The sequence below is a fragment of the Tyto alba genome, unplaced genomic scaffold (genome assembly GCF_018691265.1).
Source record: "Tyto alba isolate M040663 unplaced genomic scaffold, T.alba_DEE_v4.0 Super-Scaffold_40, whole genome shotgun sequence".
Taxonomy (NCBI): Eukaryota; Metazoa; Chordata; class Aves; order Strigiformes; family Tytonidae; genus Tyto; species Tyto alba.
This window is the reverse complement of record NW_024881316.1, coordinates 7185833-7213281: the sequence shown is the minus strand read 5'-3', so window position 1 is coordinate 7213281 and position 27449 is coordinate 7185833. Positions and strand designations below refer to the sequence as shown.

The 27449-nt window shown below is 39.1% G+C and overlaps 1 protein-coding gene across 30 annotated transcripts in view; it reads left to right on the top strand.

Moving 5' to 3' along the window:
* The first annotated feature begins 362 nt into the window (after positions 1-362).
* The window catches only part of KLHL32 (kelch like family member 32), a 152445-nt gene continuing 125358 nt past the window's right edge, over positions 363-27449 (top strand). For 13 of the 30 annotated variants that reach the window (XR_006166375.1, XR_006166374.1, XR_006166376.1 and 10 more), the window contains exons 1-5: positions 363-813; positions 1288-1454; positions 7060-7170; positions 9506-9628; positions 21247-21313. The gene's annotated coding sequence lies outside the window, so the exon portion shown is untranslated. The other 17 variants (XM_042802935.1, XM_042802928.1, XM_042802936.1 and 14 more) reach the window with 14 other exon arrangements.

The window sequence follows — 27449 nt, the reverse complement described above, 5'->3', positions numbered from 1 at the left end:
AGGTTGAAAGAAAAGCCGTTGCTGAGCCTCACCGCAAAGCCAGGTTCTCTTCTGCCTCTGCAAAGGTGGCGCCTGGAAAAATACACCGGTGCCGCGTGCTCGTGGGCAGCAGGTTTATCTTCAGAGAGGTGTCCCTCGTCACTCTTGCAATCGGGTTTTTTTAAAAGCCCCATCAAAATCCTTAAGAGGATAATAAAGCACTGATGCTTTTAATATCCTAGGATGTAGCGCTCAGGCCCTGGCGCTGCAGTGGGCCTGCCCTTCTGGACACCTCTCCCTTTCCAGCCGTATTTCTTGCCCTTAAATCCTCTTTCCCGAACCGCACCCCCCCCCCCCCCCCGGGGTGTGACAACCCTCCTGCGGCGATCCCGCCTCTCAGGTGCTCTGCCCACAAACTTCTCCCTACTCCAGGGGCTTGCCCGGGGCCTTCTCCGCTCCAGCCCTCCCGCAGGGCCGCGGCCCCGGCGGGCGGGAAGCCTGCGGCGCTGCCGGGCGGCCGCCGCCTCCCGGGATCACTGCGAAGGCCAGCGGCCCTCGCCAAGCCCCGGGGGTGACCGAGAACCGGCGCCAGGCTCCGGCGGCCCAGGCCCGGCCCCTCCACCGGCAGGTGCGGCCCTGCCGCGCCGGGCCGCCGCTGCGCACTGGGCGGGGCGGGGCAAGCTCCTCCTGCTCCGGCACCGGAGCCGCATCAGCCGGGACGGCGGGGCTGCGGCGCGGGAGCTTCTTTCTCTGCGGCTCCCGGTAGCCCGCCCGCCCGCCCGCCCGTCGGAGCGGGGCGGTGAGGGTGGCGCCGGCCCCGGCACCTGCCGCGAGGTGAGCGAGCGCCCGGGCCCGAGGTGGTTGCGGTGCCGCCGCCGTTACCTCAGCGGGGCGGCCGGCGGAGGTCCTGCCTCGCCCCGCTGCCCCGGTCCCTCCGTACCGCTGCCTGAGGGGCAGGCGGGGTGGGGGGGTGTGGTGTGTGTGTGTGTGGGGGGGTCGGTGTGTGAGTGTCCTCGTCGCCAGGGAGACGGTTCTAAACGGCAGCCCCGACCGTTGGGGCGTCCCCGGGTAACGGCTGGCGCCCGGCGGTCCCGCCGGCCCTCGGCTCGGTGTCGCTCCGGCGGCGGGGGGCCGGGGAGGGAGCCCAGGGCGAACCGGAGCCCCCGGGAGCGGCTGCGAGACGCGGTGAGTCCCGTTCCCGCCGGGGTTGTGCGGGGCCGGTGCTCCAGGTGCTCGGTTTGTGGCGGGTTTCTCAGAACATGGCTCTGCCGCCTCGGAACGGGCGCTGAAATGCGTCTCCTTACTTAGGAGGAGCGCTTCCCTTCGTGGATCCTGACTCGGAGCCGCTCGTTTGAGTGACAAAACCAAGCTTTTGCGCCTCTCCAGCGTTTAAATACAAGAGAGCTGCCAGCTAGAAAGGAGCCAGGCACCTTGATCGCTGGAAGATTAAATTTGCAGCCCGTGGAATTTAAAAGGTACTGCTCCGGTGGTTAAATACCTAGCTCCAGAGTGGGGAAAGGTTTGCTTCTCAGGGCTAAATTTCCTCTTTAGTCAGTCTGGAGCAATTCTGCCAAAACAACGCGGGTTCCTGCCGTGCTGCGGGTTGCAGGTGACTCGTTGCTGCGAGTCTCCCAGAGCATCGAGGGAGGGTGAATTCAGCCTGCGGAGTGAAGCTGGCTTGTCTGTACAGTCTCTGGCAGCGCCTGACTGACAGTTGATATAAACATAACCGTTACACGCAAACACAAGGAAGCAGTATACTTGGCACCGTACACCACAATAAAAAGGGAAAGAAACGGAGCTACAGTTTAAAACTTAGCACGGTGAGATAAACTGCAGATGTTGATCTTAGCAAATAGCACGAGTAAATTTTTTTTAAGCTTGTTATAAATTTGTCTGGTTTTGTAGGGATAGGAGGATATATTATAAATGTTTCTGAAGCAAGTCTGGGTTTGTCTTATTTGCGTCAGTGTTAATAACGGCAGTCATTCACTCACGACAAGACCAAGAGTAGACCCAGAGGCCACAGTCCTGTTAACTGTAGCACAGAGGGTAAAGAATTACTGAAGCCTTGCCAACTCCTGTTGATTCTGGGCTCTGCCCGCATGAAGCGGTTCGTTGGAAGGGGCAAGGCCTCTAAGGGGAGTCCAGCAATTGTTTAGAGTTTCTACCCGATAACCAAGTTTGCTGTTTAACTAGATCCTACAGAAATCCAGCGACGTGCTGAACCAACAATATAGTTATCGCAGAAGTTTAAAAACCTACTAGAGCCACTCGGATCTCTTTGTTTTGTTCAAGTTTATAGAGGATTAGAGAGAAATTTTTACTTAACTTTGAAAGTATTTCAGAAAAACTCCTGTCATCTTTTGTCTTCAGTTTGTGAGTAATTTGATAGTATCTGTAAAGCACTTTGGAATTGTTATATACAAAATATTAAGCTAGTTATGGGTACTCTGAGAAACTCTTAGGGGATAATAAGCTCCTGCTTTAGTAAGACACTAAAAATAATGCAGTCGTACCAATTAATGCCTCTTATACATAAATATTTTTTTCTTGAGGTGCTTACAGTGTTTATAAAAAATATCATTGTGCTTCATTGTGCATAGGAGCAACAGAAGTCCCTGTTACTTCCTGTACATGGCGAGAATGTGCATTTGGGCAGCTACTGAGTTGGCAGGTGTGGGGAAAATAGTGCTTCTAATATTGAAAGGGGGGAAGAAGTCGCCTTGGGGTTTCTTCAGAAACCATCCAGTTAGATTTGCAGGTATATTTTGCATTGAATTCCAAGCAAGAGCAAGTGCTTTTAGGGAAGGGAATTTTAATATGGAAATTGAGGTGTTGTTTGTTTAACACTTTATAGATCAGCATGTTACGTGAACCATACAGAATATGAGATTAATCATTGTCTTTACTGTTAGAAAACCATGTGATATTCTAAAAGTAAAGATGACTATGCAGAAATCAAATTTCTGGAGATGTATTTTTGAAAGCAAGTGTGGAAGTGATTGAACTTCAGGTTGGCCCTGAACAGACAGTGCAGAATCTTGCCTCGGACAACAAACTCAAGATTCCCTGGGATCTTCTAGCTGAGCTGTAATCTCATTTGATTCTGTCTTCTCTGTAAGAAGGACATGAACAGCTGTGTTTGAGGTGACAACTCCTATTAAAAAGTCTGCATATTGCTAAATGTATAAGTGAATTTGGCTCAGGATTTGAATTTGAACACACAAAGAAATTTGAGTAACATCAGGGCAGGTAGTTTTGTTTGTTTTGGTTTGAGGGTTTTTTTTGTTTTTTTTTTTTTTTCTCCTCTTTGATCAATCCCTTTGTATTAAGGGGAGCAATAAATTTGCAGTTTTCAGTAAGGAGAAGTAGAGTTGAAACATTGGTAGCAGATGGAAAGTTAGGCTTGTGTGAGCCTTTTCTTCAGTGGGTATTTGCAAAGTAAAGTGAGTGGGATTTGGCCAGAGAAAACTCAGTGTTCATTAAGAAAAATGATGGGTTTTAACATCTCCATTTTTGATTCAGGATGTGTTGCTTCTGTCTGAAAAATCAGAAATTGATATAATGCAGCTTCTGACACTGATCAGCTTCTACAATACAGTAAAAAGGAATGTATTCAACATGAAATCTGTGGCACTGCTGTGGTGTTTTTGATTGACTCTGCTGACTGGAATGGCCAAGAATGAGAGTAATTTAATGCTACGCTAGCATGGGGAAGTGATGATTATAAATTGGACTAGAAATGGGAATTGGATTAAGTGGGGAAAAAAAATTAATTTAAACACTCAGGCGAGAACAGTTGACTTATCAAGAGAAACCAGCCAAACATAAATATTATCCACTATAATTATGCTCACCTTCAGTAACTGCATAGTTGTCTCATTTTATTTTTTTCTGGTGTAAAGAAATTATCATTCCTATTACTCATCCATCTAGGACTTTCATATGGCACTTGCCAGTGTGTTCTCTGCTCTGAGAACTTCAATTACTTCAGAACTGATTGTGGGGGGGGGGGGGAGGAATCTCATGTTTGAATTTTTGTTCTCATTTCTTTGGAGATAGAGGAAGAGTGCCAAAAGTCTGAAAATAACAGATATGCTCCTAACAAATTATTACATTTTTAAAACCCTGATTTTTAATTTTTAATTTTTTATTTATTTATTCCCCACAAAAATTACTAACTGGTTGTGGTGGTATATCCCCCCAATATCTTGAATTATATGATAATTATACTCAGTAGTGAAAGATGTAGGATCCTTAACATAGCGATTTCTAAATCTCCACTTTTTTGTGTTCTGATTTAGATGGCCTTTTGACCACTTACGAGATAAAATGAGGTCTGATGTTGCTTCTGTCATTCTATATGCTTATTCATTTGCAAGAGTATGTGATTGTAGATGCGATGCTTTTATTTTACAGACTTTTACTAACTTGATTTCAAAGGGACTTTTAAAATTTTACTATCAAATTCTGATTACTGAAAATTAGTAAAGAACAGATACTTTTCACAGTGTTTTTTTAAACAATTTTAAAATTAATTCATTTTTTAAAATGTTGGCTCATGGGTGGGATTTTGGGCTTTAAACAGTTCAGACCTTCAATTTGGGAAGAATCATGCTTAGGAGAGAATTTTTTGAGGGGCATTTCTGCTGAGTCTGTGAAGAAATTCCAGGGACCAGAGGCAACTCTGGGAGGTAGTTTCAAGAGAATAAAATGAAGCAGTGTTTTTGGAGTCGGGCAGTTTAACCTGGGAGCTCTGAAACTCCCGGTTCTGGCTGTTCCCATGTGGACCAGCCACCCTGCCCACCCTGCCTGTCACTTATAGAAAAGAAAATAACTAATGTAGGCCAGAAAGGAGCTGTAGCATGTTCTGGGCAGGTGCAAGTCTGTGTCCTAGGCCACAGTCTTTGAGATTTCCAGCATGCATGGAGGAGCTTTGTGCCACTGACTGCTGAGTAACCTGGCCAAGAGTGGGATTGGAAGATTTTATCAGATTTGTATTTTAGTTGCACTTTTACCTATGGAAAAACTTGGATATTGCTAAGATTTGACATTGAAGTCACTTACCAGATTTCCTGTGGATCAGCAGTATTTGGCTTCCTTTCTTGGGAAGAAGGTTTGCACACACGAGGTAGCTGAGTTAGGACACCTTTTGTGCTCCGTGCTGTCAGTGGACAGCAAGTCAATCAAAGGGCAGATGCCCTGTGGGAACTGGGGTAGTACTGATGCGTCTTGATACACCTACATACGTTGCTAACTCTTCACAATACACCTCTGTTGGCTTGAGAAATGAAAGATGTCATTCCAAAAAGTGGCATCCAGTAGTGGATGCTGTGTAAATTCCATTCACACTCGTGCCAGTTTGCAGCTATTGACTTTGGTATCAGCAGTCAGAGATGTCTCAGTGATGAGAAAGCAACAAAATCTCTGAGCAGTTATGAGTAAAAATAATCAGAGGCTTCAGAACATCAATAATACTTGAGAATGTATGATTTTTCTCTGTGTTAGGTGACTACTCTGAACAATTATGTAAATTGAGAATATGTTCTGCCAAAATTTCTGTAGCAATATGCTGCAGCAATTTACAACTTTAATTGTAGAGAATGAGATGTAGAGGGGGATAAATATTGTAAATATTTTGGTTCATCAGTATTTAAAGGTTATGGTTGTTCTGAAGAGTGTCTTTTTCTGCAACCATCTGTCTTTATTTTTCCTGACAGGATTGATATCTATAGTGGTGGTTTTTGACAGTGTAGAAGATGTGATGTTGCAGCCTAATTTATTGTTCTGTTTTCCCTGACTGCCGGGTTTACTCTGGATGTATCTTAAAAACGTGTATGTGTATTTTTGCCCCTTCTAGTCTAACCTTTAACATCTTCAAATTTCCTAACCCTTTGTGCCTCCAAAATAGCCTTTCATTCTACTCTTCAGTAAGAATACACTTGAAAAAAATTCTCAACATCACTAGTTTAGGTAATGGGGGAGGGGTTTGTTTTGAAGGTATAATATCTAAGAGTGATTGAGGTCTATTTCTGCAGTGTTGATAAGACTTTATTTCTGTCCTGTATGGGTTTGGGTTATTATTTATTTATTTATTTTTTAATGATTGGTTAAGTTTAGATTAATAACAGATTTTTGAAATGGACATGAGCAAGCTAATGGCCTTATTATGTCTGAAACATTTTCCATCAGGTTTCACTTCAGGTTAAATAGAGTAAAAGGGCTACTGCCCTTTATAAGCTAATCTGAGACTCTATCTGGTTTATCAAGACAGAACAGATAAAAACTGTGGCTGAAGAAATGTCATCAAGATATGTGGAATGTACTCTTTCCAGGTTTATTTTTGAAATTCTCTAAAATTGGTATTAATATTTTCTCCAATGGCTACATTTATAAGAAGAGAGTAGCTTTGAATAATATTTTTTCCTAATCTAATACAAATTTAAAAATGATGCTTTTAAAGCAATAGTAGACCATCAAAAGGTTCTCCCTTTGAGGGGATACATCTTCTGTGTCTGTGTTATACTTAGTTTTGAAAGCCCCCTTGCAGTCAGTGACCTTTATTTTAGTTGCATAAAACAACAACAACAAAAAAAAAACTGAGATGATGTTTTCAGAACAGAACTGGGACTTTGACTTCAGCAAACTGTGGAAATAAAAATAGAGATCTCAAGAGCTGAAGGCTGAAGTGTGGAACTTATTTAGTAGGGATGACAGTACCTGTTTTGTGGGTTTGGCATATTCCTCAGCTGATCTTCCTTTCTTTTCATTTGTCCTTTTCTCTTTAGTAGAAAACTCAGTCAAACAGGAAGAGAACAGAACTCCTTTCTGGCAGGGTCTTAGTGCATCAGGACAGCTGAGTACACTGGAGAGTGTGCTGTAACCCTGCTGTGCTGAGTTTCTCATCCTCAGTGAGGTTACATTAAAATACACTCTGCATGTCTGTGGTGACTTCTGCATACAAATGCCGGTGCTGTATTTGCTTGTTGGGAAAGTGCATAGGGAACTGAATGATGCAATAGGACTATGAAATCTCATGCATTTACTTTTTGTGTATGTGCTCCATCCTCCAAACAGAATCACGGAAGTGCAAAACCATAGAAGTTGCTGAAATGTAAATAAGAGGACTGGATGTGCTTTGCTTGCTTACCCAGGGAGGCTGACTATGAATGGACGTAGGACAGAGAGGTAGGAATTCACCTTTATGGAGAGCAAGTCAAACTCCAAAATGTTTCTGTAGCCAGGGCTGGCTGCCTAATTCATGAAGTTCTCTTGTACCAGTGTGACTGGACCCTCAAGTACATACTCAGTTTGCAGCATGCCATTTGATTTATTTATTTTAATGATTTTTAAATTTTATTTTATTAAGATTGTTTGGTTTCTTTTTAGACCTTTTAATCAGGTCCATTATGTTAGACACTTTATGGAGTCAGATTCCATTCTTTACATCTTTGGATGCAAATGACAGAAGAGACTTACTGAAGATGAGAACAAGCCATGTATAAAACTAGTGTAGTTTATACTTCTTGCAGCTGTTCACATTTCCACAGGATTCCAAATCTGGCATAGTGCAACGCTAAGCTACCTTAAAGGGAGGAAATCTGCTAGACAGGCCATTTGAATTGACTGTCTTTACTAATTAGAAGTAACCCTTGCACTATGGACTTATATTGATTCTTAGTGGTGTTGCTGGATAAGTGAAGAAAATAAAGGTTCTAATAACTGAGCCTCGTCAATTGTGATTTGTGGTAGTTTAAGACATAAATACCTCTAGCTTTACTGCTTCCTTTTGGTCACGTAGCAGAACTGGTGGAGTAGAGCATGTGCCTTCAGCTCAGCTGGTTGCAGGCACTGTCGTGGGGTGTCAGTTTGGGTTTGTACTGTAATGCCAGTGGGATGGTGGCAGTGCAAGTGTTGCCTGTGCTCTGGAGAAATCTGTGGCAGAGCACGGGGCATACAGGGGAAGAGGAGTGGAAGCATCTTCAGTGGCATAGATTGCTTCAGGGAATTACACATTATGTTTCTACATTTTGTTCTGTCACTGGTCTGTGTACTGTGAATATTCAAAATTGTTGTTGGAAACCCAAGGAATGAATATTTTTAGGCTGTATCTTTAGTTTCTGTGATTACCAAGTAGCCCATAGCAAACCAGACCAAGCTCTGGATACTTACAAGGAGAGGGGAAAAAAAAAAAAAAAGGTAGTATAGCTATGGTGATCTAAAGATATGAGAGAGGTGAAGGGTAGGCTTTTGTTGTTGTTTTAGTTGTTTGTGTGTGTTGTGTTGTGTTTTTTTTTTTTTTTTCTGAACCAGTTGATATAGTCTGGGAAGGAGAAAGAAAGGACAAGGATTTAAAGCGGAAGTGTTTCTTTTGCTTAGACCTGAAGAGGACACAAGTCTAAACACTTGTCTGTTCCTTCCCTAATTCTATTTCTGATCCTATTTAGAGATCAAAGATTAAAAATTATTTAAGATCTTCTTTTTAGGATTCTTTCCTTGAAACAAAGCCTTTTCACCAAATAAGGAAAAGTTGTCTCAGACTAAAGGGAATGGTGAATAGTTGAACAAAATATTGAGCTGTAAATTCAGTACCTTCTATTTGAAGGAAAAAAAAAAAAAAAAAGCCTCTCCATAATCTGGACGGAGAACATATTTTCCTTCTGTTTGTCTGTATGATACACATGTTTGAAAACTGTCAGAAGGAGCAGACTTTATCAGAACATTCAATCTTATGGATTTACAATCCCTTATGCACCTTGTCTGGATAGATGGATGATAACTGAGTAACAGTTGTGGATTAGCCTCTCCTTGCCTTTCTATCATGGTTTGATACAAGATGTTCTGCAGCAATACTGGCTTGAGGTATTCATGTTCCCTCTGGCCTTCTGCTGCAGTTTATTGCACTCGTGTTTTGCTGGCATTGCTGTTTGTGGAGGTGTACTGTTGACTGAATCACCAGCATGCCTCTTAAAGCTTTAAGAAAAAAAAAAAATCAAAATAAACAAAACCCCACTAAAAATTCAAAGCAACTCTACAGAAGTCTCTCTGTGCTCTTAAGCCAGGTCAAGCAAGAGAAGGAAGTACAAAAGCCAGCATTGTTACTGAACTTGGACCTCTTCTATCTTGAAAGAAGAGCAACCAGTTGCTTTGCCCTGTAGTGGATATGTGCAGACTAGAGAAAGATATGTCATCTGCAAGTGCTTAGTTTTCTTTCATACATTAGGGGGTAAAAGGTGTTAAATTAGTGTTTTTATTTACCACATTCTTGCACTGAATTAGAGTAAGCAAATGTTTTTATTGCAGCTTTCCATAAACAAACAGAAGAGTGTTTGGAAATCCTGACCAGCTTTTGTGTAGGAGAGAGCAATCATAACAAACTGGCTCTGTGAGAAACTGAAAACAAATAAAAGATGAGCTGTTATTCATGGTTTACAAAAGCAGCAAGTTATTTTCAAATACTGAAAACCATTGTTTGCAAACCTGGGACAAATTTCAGTAACATTTCATATTCTTTTGTTTTCAGTCTTTAGAAGATCTCAGGAAACCAAAGGCAATGATTTTAACTGACTCTAGCTTCATAGAGAGGTGAAAATCTTCTCCAACTACTGCATTCAGTACTGCTAGAAGTCTTTTGAATCTCCCTAAGGTATTTCCACAAACATTTCCTACTTGTTTCTGAGTGTTACAATCTTGCAGTCACAATGTTGCAGTTAGCTAAAGCAAAGACTCCTTTCCCCTAATAAAACTTTCCGTACAAGGAAAGCTCTTATTTTAGGATTTAAATTAATTAGATTACTACCTACTACATTAAAAATATTTTACTTATTATTTTGTGTTCTTGGCATTTTTCAGTCTAACATTACTGTACAAGATGATAGGTAGACAATATTCAAATGTGCAGAATATTTACAGTTGTGCAGATGAAGGGACGGATTAGTGAGGGGTTTTTTAACTATCAGTTGTTAAATGACACCAAATACTATAATCGATATTCCATTTTTACTTTACTTTGATACTTAGTTTTTCTGAGTTAAGTCAGAGTATCTTAATAGCTGATAACTCACACTGACTTATTTTCAACTTCTTTGTCGTTTTCATACAACCACACCCATGCCCCAGGTAAAGTCTCTAGCCTTAAAAGATAAGGGTAGGCTCAGACTTGAAACGGAGCTGATGAAGTGATAATAAAAATCATGCCTAAAGCTGTATCTTTTTCTTTGTTATTCCCTATGTGGAGCAGAAACATGTTTTAAGTAATCTTGGGGTCTTCCCAGAGAATCTCTTGGTTGTGGGGTTCCACCGGAATCAAGTAGTCTGGAAAATTGTAACCATAGACCAAATGTTTTTGTTACTGGGATGGTAGGAAAAAGAAATATAATGTTTTACAGAAGGGATGAAACCTTCCATATAAACATATCATTAAGACATACAAGTTGACTGTGCTGTGTAGAGGTACTGACTGAGCTCTGAACAAAGTAGCAAAGCCCCTAGGAGCAGTATTGTTCATACAGTGTTTCGTGTGGGTAAGGTGCTGAGAAACTACCTGGATGTCTCTGCAAGCCTCTTCATTGGGCTGTGTTGAACGCAGGTGTGGTTGTGATCCTTTAGGAATTGCAGATTGGTAAATTCCAATCCAGACTCAGAAATTTTATTCTCTGTCTGTGAAAAACAGACCTCAAAGACCACACTTACGTAATGGTGAATTGGGGAAATATTCGAGTCTCAGCAGTACTGCTGCATTGAATTCAGAGTCATCACTGAGATCTGTATTGTCAGTAGTGCTTACTGAAGGAATTTCATAAATACTTAAATTCAAATAGATTTTGGTTCTAGTTAATCTGTAGTCTGTGCTCTTTCTCTCCTGGAAGTGGATGGGAAGAGCCTTTGTTTGGTTATCTCGGAATCAGTATAAGTAAAGAGGTGTGAGAAACAAGCTCACGTATAAAAAAAAAAAAAATGTTTTATTTGGGGACAAAGTCAGTGGAGCAAAGAATACAGCGCTGGGCGCACCCTGCCACAGCAGGGGCTGCTTCTTATAGAGCAACCAGGAGATTTCATTGGTTAAGCGAAAATGGCGGGTTTTCTCCTCTTTACACCTGCACAGCTCCTTTTTCTTTGTTTCTCTGAGGCTGTGTCTCTCAGTACTTTTCCACTGCCCTTGGGGGAGGGAGGTTGAGGGGCTTGGGGGGGGGTTGGGCAGCTGCGAAGTCCAGGTTCCTCTTCCTCAGTTCTTCCCTTCCTTTTCTGCTGGCTTCCATTCTTTCCCAGCCCCCCGCATCCAGGTTCCCCTTTACCTGATACCTAACCACAGACCACCCCCCCATCCTCTTCCTTGCCCAATTCTACACAATGCCCAACCATATGCCTGATTTGTGATCAAAAACAAAAGGCTTGCTTAACTTTTATAATTTTAACAATACTAATTTAACAACACCTTTAGCCTAACTCAATAAAAGTAATTGTTTATTTACTTTTAGCAAAAGCAAAATTCTTCTGTTATTTATCACAAGAGCTTGCATTTGTTTATCAAATATAATCGAGAGTTGCGTAGGAGCATGCTGCAAAGCTAGTCATAGTGGTGATGCAAGAGCTTTGTCTGCTCACTGACTGGCAACACTGTTAGACCGAAGAACTGAAGTGCTGTAAGGTAGAGAGAGATCTTTCAAACCTATTTTTGCATTATTTATTTATTTATTAGAGAACAAGTGTCTTCTGATTAGATAGGGGTGACCGCAGCGCTGCCAGGTAAATGAATGAACCTGGCCAAAGCTTGAAGTCAACCTTTCGTTTGGTTATAGTGATGTGGGTCATCTGGGTGCAGTCCTGCACTTCTTGGCTGCATTCAGTATGTTACTGTCCAAAGATGGAAAAGAAATAGTCAGTCTGTGCTTAGAGTGCTGGATCATGTACAACACAACTGCTCAGTTCATTGGCAAGGTGAGGAGCAGTCTGTCCCCTGCAAATTCTCTGACTCAAGTCCAGGTTTTTGTGTGTGCCATTTGGTAAAGAGAGAAATCAAGCACCATTTAATTATCCTCTTAGTCCTTGGATCTATCTGCAGTATCTTTAGGCTTAGTCACTGGAGGGATGGGTGGGCACTTCAGGCCATCTTTATGCTAGTCAGAATCTTTGGGCTTTTGTCTCTGTTCCCAGTTCAAGACATTGATGAATAGCTTCCATTTTTTTGTATCATTCAATGGCTTTTAATTTTAGCATTGTTAGCTTCAAGCATTCAAACACTGGAATTCAGTTTCCAGACAACAGTAATTAAATAAATTCAGACTCTTTCTATTAGAAGTTGTCAGGTGTTAGATTATGTTTTCAAGCTTCTCTCAGTAACCTTCCCACCTATAGACTTTATTCTTTGAGTTGAAAGCTTCGGGTGCAGTTTGATTCCAAGAGATACATTTGGTAATGGGGAAGGAAACTACGACTGCTTTATTTTGGTTTTTCCTTACCTTAAAATGTGTTTATTTTCTTATCGCTGCTTATATTTTCAAGAAAACTTTTCTCTAGTGGTAAAGAATGAGTTAACATTTTCTTTCCTAAATCAGTCTGTGTTGAATTTTGATTTAGAAGGTTGGTTACTTTTAGTGGTGATGCTGTTCCGTTGATTTTTCTGGAGATGTGCTAGCAATGATACATTTAAGTTTTACTATTTGCCGTGGACCAAATGTAGACGCAACACAGGTAGCTTCCATGTGGGTTAGATGCTGGGAATCTAAACTAATAAAAAAGTAAATGAAGTAAAAGAAAAGCTTACTGTAGTGATATGGTGTAGAAATCAAAATAATACAGTAAAATACAGTAACTCAGACTCCTCTTAGGCAAGTTAACTTTATTAAACCATATGAAGTGTCTAGCATAAAATAGTATTGTTTTGTTGGGCATATGCAGTTTAATTTGGTCATCATGCCTTTATGAAGTAGATTGTCCCTTTTATGTCAGCAAACATTGCTCTTGCTTGTTTAAAAGTTCATAGCAGCTGGAAGCAAATGCTTTACACTGAAACAAGAATGATTATCAAGAAGCTAATCTCTGATCATGCTGATGCCAGAAATATTTAATGTGTTTTAAATAATTAAAAATGCTAACATGGGATCTTGTAGATAAAGTGCACAGTTAAAGCAATTAACAGCATTAGATCTAGACAAATGAGTTGTTTGATGTAAGTTCTTTTCTACTATCAAAAGAACCCAACCAGCCAACATCTAAATGAAAAAATCCAAAACCTGTGTAATGCAAGTATGCCAACTCTGTGCTCTGAACTGCGAAAAAGATTGTGGTTCTTTCAAATTGAGTCAGAGCTTTGACTTCTCCAAGAACTTCAATAACATTTTTAGGTATGAAGGAACTGTTTTGGCCTTAAATGTGTCCATGGAGAAAAGATCTGGGGGAAGAAATCTCGTCAGGGCACTTTTGTACAGTTTTGGTGTTATCATATACAGGAAAAATCTTCTCTGTTTTCTGGGATGTGATAATAACAGTAATAGTCCACTGTTGTCCTGTTTGTAATGCATGGTTTCCTTTGTTTTTGAATTCCTTCTCTGCCTGGCAGTGTGGTTTTCACAGAGGTGTCCACCATTGCCTCTCTGAATCACGTCTTGAATACCTACAGGAAGATGCAACTGCAGGCTCAGTTAGTTTTGTTCAACACCACTGGTTTGGTGCTGAGTGAAGTACGTCTTCACCAGGGACTGCTCCTATCCTCACTTTGCCCACCTGCAGCTTGCTTGTTGCTTGACTGCCTTTTCCAATTCTTCCCATCCAAACCCAAAGATTGTTCCATGCTGAAATCCTAGGTATCGTATCAGGGAGAAGTTTAATAAATTACCTCCTACTGTGTAAGGAGCTCACTTCTTTTTATTGCAAGATCATTAAAATGAGTGGTTGATTATTTAAAAATTGAATTTCTTCTTTCTTCTCTAGTGGGATGGCTTATACCTCTGGAGAACTGCTTACCAATAGGTAGGCATTTCATAATTTGCCTAGATGCATCTGTAGGGAGTGATCTAACATTAATATTTCACTTTTTTTTTTTTTTTCAAATATGCAGCAGCATTTCTACTAGCAAGCTATGAAACATTGGAATAAAAAGATCCACAGAAATCTAGGCTGTTAAACTATGAATTTAGTCTCATTCTCATTGAAGACCTTGATCAAATTATTGATGAACTTAAAAATAGCAAAGATATGATATATTTTATGTAAGTTAATGGATTCTCAGATTTTATTTTTTTTTTTAATTTAGAATACTCAGTTTTGCTGTGGCTTTCCCAGACATCATACTTAGCAGAATTCTCTTTCGAGAAAGCTTCTTATTGTGGCTTATTTCTGAAATATTCTGATTTGTTCCCATTATGTTTGACTCTTGAAAACATTGTATTTAAAAGCAAATTTTTTTGTGATTTTTGGGCATTTACGCAAGGTGCTTTTAATGGTTTGAAGTTCTTTTGAGTGATGAACACCTATCAGAAAACTTATTGAAAACACCCTCTCTGAAACTTAAGTTACATAAAATAAATTCTTTTGCTTTTTCTCAGGAGTCATTCAGGGCTCAACTTACTCTCTGAAATAATGGATGTCTAGTGCCATTTGAGATACTGATCCAGAAGAGACTGGGTGTCCTGTGTGTCTTGTGTTATACCTCTCATCTCCCTAGGGAGATGTCTTAGTTACTGTAGGGGGTCTAAAATGACAGTAAAATTATGTATATTGTCAACTGAATTTAAGTCTTAATTGAGCTTAATTAAAAAAAAAAAAAAATCAGTCCGTGCATGCATTGCTTACAAAGCATGATTTTGTTTATTAAGTGAAATAACCATCAAACTTCATATAAATGGCAGTTGCACCAGAATTGCTACTGCATTTTCTTATCCTTCAAAAGAAAGAAAAAAAAAAAAGTACTTAGGACAAAATAAGGTTTTTTGTGTTAAATACGTTTGCTTTGGATTGGTATTAATTCAAGCCAGGAGTTAAAGGATTCTTAGGCTGTTCCAGTAAAGGGAAAGACTGCAACTCGTAAATGTGCTGCACCAGGACACTTGAAGAGAGATGTGGGGGTGTGTGTATTCACTATGGTTTTGACAGGATTTCCACTTTTTATTCCTTAAGTTTCCTTTTAAGAGAGAAAATATCTTCAAGATTGGACTGTGGAATAAATAGGACGTGGGGCTAATATGCTCTTGCGTGCATACAGTATATTCATAGTCTTCTCAGCTGTACCATAGAAAGCACAGAATTGTCTAGGTTGGAAGTGACCTCATGAGATCATTTAGTCAACCCCCCCTTTATTCAGGCAGGGTCAGCTAGAGCAGGTTGTTCAGGACTCTGCTCAGAGGGGTGTTGAATATCTGCAAGAATGGAGGCTCCACAACTTCTGTGGGCAATCTGTTCTGATGTTTAGCCATCTTCACAGTAAAAAGTATTTTCTTGTATTCGGAAGGAATTTCATGTGTGTTAACTTGTGCCCATTAAGTTATAGAAGAAGCAATGTTTTAACTTGAAGTACAAGTTGCTATTTGTAACATTTAGTGATTTTTAACAAGATAATTATTGTCCTTATAATTTTAAAAAAATATATGTTATTTTAGATAGAAGTGCTCTTAGAGCTTTTTTTTTTATATATATATTATCACGTATACAGATGTTGCCTTGGCAAAATCTGAGTTCTAGCTGTGTACAAGGAATTACGCTTGGCACTGTTTAGCTTTCCCAAATGTAGTGAGCTTCTGGTGATTGGCATACAATTCACAAGCCTGAGTTAGGCATTTAGGACTGTCTTCACAAATCATCTTATGTTTGGTTCTAGGAGCAGTATTCACAAACCTGAGAGACTTGCTGAGTGTTCCAGCTTAATGTCTGAGTAGTGATAGATGCTTAAGAACAAAGATTCTCAACAAGCCCCAAGTTATTTGCATGTATATGAAGGGAAGAACAGGATGTCAGTTCAGCTGATAGAAAAAATGTCAAAGGCATATGTGTTTAAAATTCCTCACTTATGGAAGTAAGCACTTAACTGTAGCTTTACAAAGTCTTTCATAGGCACCTACGTTCACAATGCCCTTATGAAATAAAGCAACAAGGCATTTCACAAAAGAAGCATTTTGCTTTTTTTTTTTTTCTTTTTTTAATAATCTAAGAACTGTTGATGCATCACTTGCCTAATAATGGATATGAGTTCAGTTGTCCTTGTTGTGATAGGTATTCGCAGCTGTTCCTCTCACCTCCTACAAAGAGTAAAACAACTATCAGACTAAAGGTATGCATGGAATTGTTCTCGATTCCCTCCTGCTGTTGTAGTTTATTGTCCCACAAAGAATGCACACTTTAGGTCAGAAGGAAAGTGAGTAAGAATAGGTGTCCATAATCCAGTGATGAATGTGGTGTCATGGGGATAGGGATACCTGTTTCTGTCCTGGGAGCTGTGACCAGAATGTTGAGCTGGTGTTTTGAAGACAGGGCTGTAATAGGAATTTCATGTACAGGCTGGTGCACAAGTGTTAAGGAAACGGGAGATTTGAGTGTACTTTTTCTTGTTTGGTCAGGTTAAAAGCAAAGCTGGTACAAAATACAGCTGTTTAGAGCTCTCCAGTTAGAGTATCTCTGCACTCACTGAGTACTTCTCAGCAATAACCTCATCTCAGTAATGGAAATGTGTAGAAATGACAGCAGATGATGGCAGTTTCTGGTCTGTCTTTTTGTTACAGTTACCTTAATAACATAGCTTGAATCCTAGAATATTATTTTGATTTTAGTTTAGAATATGATTTTGATTTTAAAATGGAGTTATAGCAGCTATGAGAATATAAAGCACACTAATGCCCTTAGGAATAGGTAGCTAGTGTGGCGTGTGCCTTGAACACTAGAAGAATCATTATGGACCCTGAATTAAAACAATGGGTACTGGTTATGGACCTTGAGTCAAAACAATAGGTACCAGAAGATACCGGGTTTTGTTGGGAAGATCAGCCAAAGAAGAAATGAGCATCGGCTAAAGATGAAACGCGCATGCGCAAGGATGGGGTTCAATCAGCAGACACAGTGAGGAAGACTATCCACGACGACCAGAGGATCCCCGTCCAACATAACCACGCGTGCGTTAGAGACATTTGCATATGATAATTATTTCCAGGAAATAGCATGAATATGCTAATCGTTACCCTCCCCTCATTCTGTTCAAATCAATCAGTAAAGATGACCAATGATTTCTGCAGAATAGGAGCATAGGTAAGGTGAGGTAACTGAAAGCCAATCATTATTAAGGTCAACTTAAACTTTATGAATTTTGTTGATCTTATGTAACCATGACTCTGCTGGCAAAGTGTATAAATATGTTGTGCTTTGTACCTGTCGGTGAACACGTCTTTGGTGGAGCTATCCCCCGTGTTCCCCAGCGCTGGAATAAAGAAGTGCCTGCTTATCTGCTTTGTGTAGATAAGTTCTATTCGCGATTGCAACTGCTAACATTTTGACTGCCAAATGTGTCAACAGCTAATGATAGTCAGATCTGATTTGTGAATTTATACAAGTTTTTGCAAAAAAAAAAATCCATTGAACCATACAGTCTGTCTTGAAATCTGTATGTAGCCAAAGGATTTTAAGTATTGATTCTCAGATTGTCTCTGAAAAATAGTAGAGCACGCAGAAATCTGCTGTTTGCAAACAAGAACTCAAATGTCTCTCCAGTAACCTAATTGATAGATTTTAATTAGAGTGATCTTTTACTTTAGTACAAGGTATTATCTTAAAGTGAGTTTCTTTAAATCATGTTGTCAAAAACATGACTCACACTATGCATCATATGCATCTTCAAAATGAGTCTTTTTAAACTGTATTACCTGTCACCTCCCCTCCCTACCTGGTATCTGCTTTCTGCTCTGAGAGGAATTTTTTATTTGCTGGATTGACACTGGGTATTAATGAGAGTGGTCAGTTTCAGAATATTTTCTAGGTAGCTGCTCTGGCATACAGAATAAAGTCTGTGTTAGAAATGGTACTTATGTTGAACAGAGAATGAGAGAAAACAAGAAGTCTCCCGTTTCAATAAAATACACTAGTATGAAGTCTAAATGTCTTGTGCAAAGCCTAAATAAAAGCTTTGGATGAATCCCTTGAAGAAAAGAACCCGCTAACTCTACCGTCAACTTGGACAGGGCGTTCTGCTGTTTTCCTACCTGAGAGGTCAGGTGTTCTAATGTTTTTCTCTGTGTTCCCAGCAGATCTGTGAACCACAGCTTCCCTTGACAGGGTGTAGGAACTGGATCATTCCCAACTGTATTAATACTTCAGAAGCTCACACTATAGCAGGTTATACTGACAGGGAGTAGGGAGAAGGCCACAGTTATTTTTCCCTAGTAAATCTGTCCCTTGATGCCCCTCCTGAGTCGAGAGCAATTTTCCTTCTGCTCATATAGTACAAGTTTTCTGTCTTGGTTAAATTGATTTTGATTTCTTTGTCCAGTTAAAACTTTGTACAGTCCTGTGTATATAGCTAAGATTCAGTAGATTATTGGCTATAGGGTACAAAAAAAACCCTCTGATTTTTTTTCCACGCTACTTTCCCCATCCCAGATCAGACTTACTTGTGTTCTTTTCTGTCTTATCTAGTTAAGGTTACAGAGGTAGCAGTGACCATGTCAACATGTTGCAGGCAGTGAATGTAAGAAATAGTGGGCTACATTAATAAAATAGTGTACATGATAGAAATTGTATTTTTTCTAAATAGATGCTTTTTTGATCTGCAGAAGGCAGTGTAAAGCAAGATGAAGGGCTGGAAGAAACTGTCTGTCATGGGGATAGCGGATAGCAAGTGAGGGATTGTAGCTAGGGAAACCAGTGTCCTTCCAGAATGACACAGGCTAAATGCTTTGTTAATCTGTAACCATGGTGCTTACAGTGCTTCTGAAAGAAACTTTTGGATGGTTTAATGAAAGCTTGGAATAGAAAGAATACAATTCAGGTAGGCTAAGAGCCCTAAAGAAAGGAGGTCAAAATAAGTTACTGCTGCAGAGGTAGTGGTACAAGTTCTAAAATTCAGATTTTGCATGCCTTAGATCACAATTTTGTGAGGCAGTAACTGCTACACAGCAAGCAGTATTGAAGATGACTTATGCCTCTTCCATCTGTCTTCTCTCTGATCAGACTTTACAGGTTTCTTCTTAAAGACAAGCATAGAACTACAACATACAGGAGCATCTTTACAGTTACTGCTGCATGTTTAACTGTGACAGTGTCAGTATGTTCATGTACGTATAACTCCTCCTGGAAGAGTCCTCTACAAAAATCTCACAGCTGTTTCTTTCTCCTAGAAAGAAACAAAGTCAGGTGTTGGTCTGTCCTGTATGTCCTGTCAGATTATGTCTTTCTGAAATATATCATATTTCAAAAATGTAGGAGTAAGTAGATTTCAAAAATGTATTAGTAAGTAGTAATAATTGGGGTAGTCTACTACAAGGTGGAGAAAAACTCTTTCTGCTACTTAATGTTGGAGGGTAGTTAAATAACTTCCCACCACAGGAGAAACAGTATGTGATTAGTGTGTGGGGTAGATGGAAGGTGGCAGAAGTGATCAACACTTCCTTGGGGTAGTTGATCATCCTGTAAGAACTTCCACCTGAAAGATGGGTCTGACAGGACAAGAGAAGTGCAGCAAGGAGCTGTAAACTTTCAGTGCAAGGAACAAGACTGTAAGAGACCACTGAGGGGAGCAGGGAGCAGATGCCTATGAGGCTCTAACTGAAAGAGGATATTCCCAAAAAGCTGAGATGACTGTGCTGACTTTACTGCTTATGGCTTTTATCATTGCAGTGTGTAACTAAACTTGGAGATGGGCAGCCCTCTCCAATCTTTCCCCCCACTTCTCACCCACAAACAACAGCCAGAAATACATTTGTCTGTAAGCCTTATCTATTCTGGTCATCTAACTAGTTTGGATTTTCTCTTTCAAACTCAAACTCTGTGATATTTTAATCAAATCTGGCTTTTCAATATAGAAGTGTTTTAATCACTCTGAGTTTGATGTAAGGAAAAGGTCTAGATTAGATGGATCTACTTAAGAGGCCTAGCTAACTTAAGGTCCTGTCACTCGTACTTAAACTTGTAAGTCAATTAGAAGTGAATAGGAAGAAAAGCTACATGTGAAAATTCCTTTTGTACTTAAAGCAGCTTGCAGCTCAACAGCAATACAGGAATCACTGTAATACAAGAGTTTACGCTGGAATGGCATTAACCAGTCTTATAGAAGTTTCAGTATAATCTAAGTGTGGAAAAAGGGCCCAAGGGGAGCATGTATGTCTTCCTAATATTGTTACCCTTCACTGACGTTATTGTTAACAGAAAAATAAGTAACGTGAGAAGAATTTCTCTTTGATTTTTCTTTTTTTTTTTTTTTTTTTTTTTTTTTAAATTTAACTCAGACATTCATGTGTTAGGTACTGTTAGAATTAGAAATACTTACGCCTTTTCTTGTAGTGAGATGATTACAGGCAACCTCAGTTTGGGCATTGGAGCACTTAGCTTTTTGCCTTTTCTAGCATTCTTAGCTTAATGTGCATGTCACTTTTTAACAGTTTTTAAAAGATAAACTAAAGAAAAAAGTCTGGAAGAGCTGCACTGACTGCATGGAACAGCAGCATAATTGGAACCATTAGCACTGAGCTCTGCTGCCTGGGTAAACTGTCAGGTATTATTCATTATAATCCAGCACAGTCAGCAGAAAGTGAAGGCAAGTGTTCTGCAGATACTTTTCCACAAAAACATGTGAAACTTGGTGATCTTGATTTCTATTCTAAAATATAGATGGAATGGGCCTCAACAGACATTGATTCTTTTGATTGCTTTCTTCCAAGTCTGATGTTTTTGTGTTACATGCAGGCTTTAGTCCAGGATCTTCCCTGCCCTTGACTGTCTTCCCTGTTCCTTCCCAGTCTTCACTCCTGAACTGAGCATTCAGCCTTCTTGCCCAGCAATTAGAATTATTCCCAGCTGACCTCTGGCTTCTCTTTCTCTGACTCTGCTGTAGAAAAATCCATCCTTTCTCCTGTATTTTGCCCAGATACTAATCAGATTTTAATACTGTGCACGATTCCACTGTTTCCCCTCCTCATTTGCAAAAGAGGAAAATAAAGAAACAACTGCAGCCGTCTCACCTAGGTGGTTTTCATCACCAGCTTGATTCTTACCTTTTTTTTTTTTTCCTCTTCCATTTTCTTTCCTGCACTTCATCTTCCTTTCAGCCTTGTCCAAATCTGTTTAATTATCAAGATGGATGACTCCCTGCCCAATTTGCTTAAAGCTCCTAGAAACCTTTTGATGTCCTCTTCACAGAAAGGTATTTGCAAATATCTTTGGTTTCTTACATTGAAGAGTGGAGAAGTAGTTGTAAGGCAGTTATGTCACAACAGGCTGGAAGGCAAATCCTGTTCCTTCAGAACAGAATTCTGTCCTTCAATGTTTGATTTAAATGGCAGATTATTTTTTCTGTCCCAAGAAAGAGTTGAGAACCCAGAAGCTCTCTAACAAAGGAATAATCTGAATGCCCAGTTCTGTCCTTGACTTGACTGGAAATTTTAACTTTGTACAAAGCATGTTTTAAATTAGAAGTGTATATGTTAACAAAGGATCTCCAGTTACATACTAGATTTTATTTTTTTTTTTTAATACTCATTACAGAACTGTCAGTTGGTCGTACTGTTAAGTACAGGGGTTTTTTTTTGTCTTTTTGTTTTTTTTTTTCCTGATGTTGAAAGCACCCGCTGAACACACAGCAAGTGTTTTATGCTGTTGTAATTATGTTGAGGGGGGAAAAAAGACTCCTTGAAATAGTCTGGTCACTGTCCTGGAGGTATAGATTATCTTGAAGTATAGTTCTGCCACCCTGTGGCTACTGAAGGTCGTTCTTAGAAGGTGCATGTTTGTTTAGCTACTGGTACTCACAGCCTTTTTCTTTTAAACTTCGTGAATGCTGTTTTGTGGAGAGGGTTGAAGGACTACTGTAGGTCTCAGAGTTTTATAAACTCTCTATGCTTTTATTGAAAGATAGAAATACTCATTCATGGGAAATGCCATTGATTAATCCCATAATGATGTAGCATGTAGACATGTAACTGGTCACCTCAGTTATGCAAGGCTGTCCACTATCCAGCAATCACTTATGCTGTTCTTAGTAATTTTATGTGGGTTTAAGCAGAAAATGTGATCGTTTATGTTTCAGTCACAGTTATAAAATATATAAGTTCATGTAGGCTAATTGACAAGATTGTAGACTGTCTACAGTTCTGTATACTCTTGTCTGGCATAAATACTCCATATGCAGATTTGAAGTGGTTTCAAAAACATGCCCATATATTTTTGACTGTTACTACTCTAGAAAATAATGATTGTTGAGTTCAATAAAAGCACCCTGGTGGCTGTGGCAGTTAAAAATCCAAGGCTTATCTGAGTGAGGCCTTGATGAAGCTGACAGCACACCTCACTCTTGTGTGTCCATTTCAGCGTTCGTTTCTGAAGTTATCAGGAGGAATAGTTATGATCTTGCTAGTTAAATTTTTGTTGCTCTCCCCTATAAAGCATTCTGACCTCATTCAGAGCAGCCTTCCACATTTTGCAACAAACATGTTGAATTTCCCAGAAGAAAAATGCTTAGGTTTAAGTAACAAGGGTTTTTTTGTTGTTGTTTTTTATCCAATAAAAATGCAAATGAAATTCCAAAAGAAAGTTCAATTACAAACTACTTAAATCACCCTGTCCTGTCTTTTCTTCTCTTGAGCTCTACAGGAAAAGTCTTGATAGCATACTTTGGCAAAGTGACTGAAGATTTAGGTTCATGCCAGCAGCAGTGTGCCTTAAAACTAAATGCCAGAGAGCTTTCACACTGTACCTTTATAATGACTGTGGACTCAATGTATGGTCTAGATACCTCACTTTGAGAGTGCTTTGCATATTTGTTGCCCAAGTTTCAGAAAGATGAGAAAGTAAGCTCATAGAACCATATCATAGTTTGGGTTGGAAGAGGCCTTTAAAGATCACCTAGTTCAGTCCCGTACACTGAGCAGGGACATCTTCAACTAGATCAGGATCAAGTTGTAATATTGTTCTCCCAACCATTCCCTAACAATGACACAGGGGTCAGCTGTAAGGAATGGCCACCTCCTTTTGCCAGGTGAGTAATTGGTATTATAGCTTAAATGATAGCAACAGTGAGTGGCTCTGAAAAGCTAAGCTGATAGTGCACAATGGTATGTTATTATAGTTGTATTAAACTGATACTTTTTTCAAATTAAAAATGTTAAATGGTATACACACATCCTGGAGGCAAATGTGTTCTTGAAAGTCATCAAACTCCAAATACTTGGTTTCCAGTAGAACTGCAGACCATTTCCTTTCATGGGTAGTAGTATGCTACTGTATTGAATTATCTGACTGCATGTGGTTTTATCAGTAGAATGCAACAATCTCTTGCTCAAGTGGTAGTGTGGGTAAAATATGCCTTAAGTTATACAGACAACCATAAACCTGGGTGTATGTTTTTTTGTTTTTTTTTTTAAATCTGAATGCCTTTTCAGAAAGTATGTTCTGAATACTGATATATTCAGATACATAGAAGATATAAAGCCACAAAGAGGAGGATATAAAGATGTAAAGATGTGGTTTTGCTTGTACATCCTTTATCCCTGTGGTTTCATTTTATATTTCTGTGGTTTAAGATCTTAATGATTTGTGAAGTCAGATGGTGATTTGGTAGTGATAGACAATAAACTTCATGATTCTACTTGGCTGATGGCCTGAAGATAGTAATGACCTTTCCAGTCTCACAATAAAATAGTTTTGTTAACTGATCAGAAGAGTGTAACAGTTTGATGTTTTTCTTACTGTGTTTTTACTTTATTGATTTTGCTGAATGTTTTCTTGCATTGTTTTGACTGACTCCTGTTTTTCCAAACAAATCCAGACTTTCAATTTTTTACTCCCTTGCTATTGTAATTTGTATTAAATCTATATTTTTTTTTCAGTACTATGAACGCTTTCTGTTGAAAGCCACTGTATTGTACTAGATTAAAAGAGAGACCTGTGGTTGATCTGAGTTACAGTTTCACTGACAACGTTGGGCAGTGGCAGAGTTGTCCTCATAGTTGTGTTCTTGAATGTTTTTGTACAGAATGAGAAAAATCTTTCAGCTCCCAAAGATCTTAACAAAAAAGGGAAAAGTAGCATCTCCCAGGCAAGTGGGAGAAATGTGTTAATATACTCAAAGAGAAAGCTTGCAATCAAACTTTTCTCAGCTGTTTCCAAGTCTTTCCATTTTGACAAATTAATTTAGCAGAGCTCTGGTAAAAAATAGAAGATAATGCTGTCCTTTATTTTCTGTAACTAGTAAGCTTATATAGTCTGCTTTCTGAAGAGACTCGTACTCTGAGAGAAGGTGAAGTACAGCTTGAGAGGATGATTTATTCTGATTTACTAAACACAGGGTACTTTAAAGACAAAACCAGAAGCTCATATGAATAAGGATCTAAACTAGGGCAGAAAATTGCCATGGATAGATCTTAATGGTCTGCATCCATGACCACCCTATGAAGTCATTCTGGAAGGACATGTGTGTTGTGTACTTCTGATAGTTTTTAAGTGTTGCATTTCATTTTTAAATAAAGACCAAATTTAAACCAGATATTTGAAGTTGTCAAAAGAAAAATAACATTTCACAGAGTCCAAATGCTTTGTCTTCAAAACTTTGCTTTTCTACGGAATATGTAATGTCATGCATGTGATCTCTTCAGTTCATTTTTGTACCTACTGCATGTTGTTATTTCTTCCAACTTAAAGTGAAGAAGTGTGGGTTTAAGTGAAATTGTTTGTTAATACTTAAAATACACATTTTGAAAAGGAGTGACTTGAGGGAAGGAAGATAACTAATTGAAGATAACTACTTGAAAATGCAAAATCTCTTTTGAATTCTTTATATATTGAATGTTTCTATTCTTAACAAATTTTTTTCTGTGAATTTTCAGAAGTTTGTCTAATCTAGTTTGGCACACTGCAAATTTAATGAAAGTAATATTGATTCACCATTTTTTGACATAACCTAAGAGTCAGAATTAAGAATATTAATAAATATGTCTAAATGAAATATTGTGAACTGGAAAGATATATTATCTATACTCATAGAAACAAAATAAAAAAGCACATTTAGTGGGAAGTTTTACCAATCAACAGGTTTTAATGGTTACTGACAAGTGAGACCACCTCAGTTTAGGAAGGTAACTAGAAGGTACATACGTGAAATGAGATTAAAATCTTAAATCCTAAGGGTTTGGCTAGTTTGATTGTTAAAACTGATTATTTAAAATAGATTTTTGATAGGCAGTATTGTTTTAAATAATGTGGAAATAGATAAATGAGTGGCTTTTTCAATTCAAAGTAAAAAATTAAAGGAGGAGAAATTAGAGGGCTTTGCACTCACTGGAGGAGTTCATAGGCAGAGTAATCCTCAACTAGTGCAGTGCCATTTTGTGAAGTTTAGTGGTAAATAGAAGATCAGCAGCCTTGTTTGAGATGAACTGAGTGAAAGCCTTCTTGAGTGGTACTAGTGTAAAGGACTCCACGGTTTCCAAACTTTCTCACTGCGTTCTTTAGTTGGAGGTGAATAACACAGATCTTCCCAGGAAGGCAAGCCAGTCTTTCCATCGCTCTGTGAGTAGGTCTGAAGCAGCAGGGGCTGTTGGGGGAAGCCAAGCAATAGTTGCTTCATTCCACTTGAAGACATCCCCAACGGTTCTGGGCAGCCTGCTCTTCTACCTCTCTCCAAATACGGATCATCACAAGAGCAGAGATGTCACAGGTGGTTGAGTGAAGATTTATGTGTAATAGCTGTGTGAGTCTCAGTGAGCAATCTGAAAGATACTTGGCTCAAATTTCGTGTTGCAGCCTTTTATCTTTACATTCATTTCTTTAGGAGGGGGGAAAGGAATCAGTTGCTGTGTAACTTTCTGACTTGCCTTTCAAAGGAGTCTTGATGCTGGCCATGAAGATCTCTTCTGTCTGCAAAAGCATCTTCCAGCATCTCTTGAATATTGTATTAAGCTGGATGCTGGCAAGTGTAGCTGCCTGATTTTCACTTCAGTTTTTCTCAAATTAAAATTCTTGCCAAATTTCTGGGAAGGGCAGAGTCTCACTTCTCTCGCAGCAGCACAGTATGTTACCTGGAACTATGGAGGCAGCCAAGGGGGCAGCAGATGAATGGAAAGAGCAGCCCAGCCCAGGTGGAAGAGGATCCTGCTCTGTGGACTGCTAAAGCAAATGACCAATGGTGAAGTAATCTGTACAGCTCCACTGAAATGGAATTTTCTGACTTCTAGATAGGCAACGGACCCCTTGCTTTCCCTGAAACTTAGACTGGGGCTCAGGGGATGGGAGGGGAATGAGCATCTTGTGGGAAGGGGGATAATTTAGTAACTGCTGCCTAAGATGTAATTGCCTTAGTAAAGAAGAGACGACTCATTTCTTGTCAAACACTATTTTATTTTTGCAGTAAGAACACATTTAAAATCAGGATTTTCGAATCACTTAATTTCTGCCTAATAAAAATAACGCCTATGTCATATTCCATAAGTGAGTTTGCACTGACACTTATTGTAACTAATTTCTTATTTATGTAAAACAAATGTGAAAATTACTGATGAAACTTCTATAGTGATATTTATTTTATATAAGCTTGAATTTTATGCAGAAAAGCTGCATGTTTTCAGGCATTGTTAATAGATCGTAGTTTCCGTTATGTATATATATTTACCAGTTTGCCAGACAAAGCAAGCATGATGAGAGGGGGAAGAATATGAGGCACCAAATCTAAAATACAGAACCTGTTTATGCACAGAATTAGTTCTGTGATGATCTGGACTATGGCTTAAGTCTCTCTGTAAAATTGGATATATGAGCTAGAAAAAAAAAACTTGCTACTTGGGGGGAAAAAATAGTGAATTTTGTGGCATTCAAATTATTTTCAGTGGTAAACTGGACTAAATGTGAGGGCCTTTTTTTTTTAATTATTATTTCCCACCCCCCTTAATCTAATCAGTATTTTGTTGGCATGTAGTTTCAATAATTAATCAGAAATACTTTATTTCCTACATTAAATTTCTAAATAATACAAGGAGAAAAATCCCAAAACTATGAGAAAAAGTTTAACTGAAATTCTCTCAATGCTTCAGATGTGTTCTGTGTAAACCTTGAATGTGTTATTGGTTCCTCAAGATTAAACTAATTTAAATGAATGAGAGCTTTTTCTGAAAAAGGACACGTGCATTCTGCCAATAAATAGGTTTAGGAAATAAAGGGTTTTGTCTAGTATATCCAAACCAATATTATAATAAACTAAATTAAGGGAAGAAATACTGCTTGCTGAAATACTATTTTTTAATAATCTTTGAAAAAATATTTCTTGAACTACACTGCTAATTTAGATTAGAGAA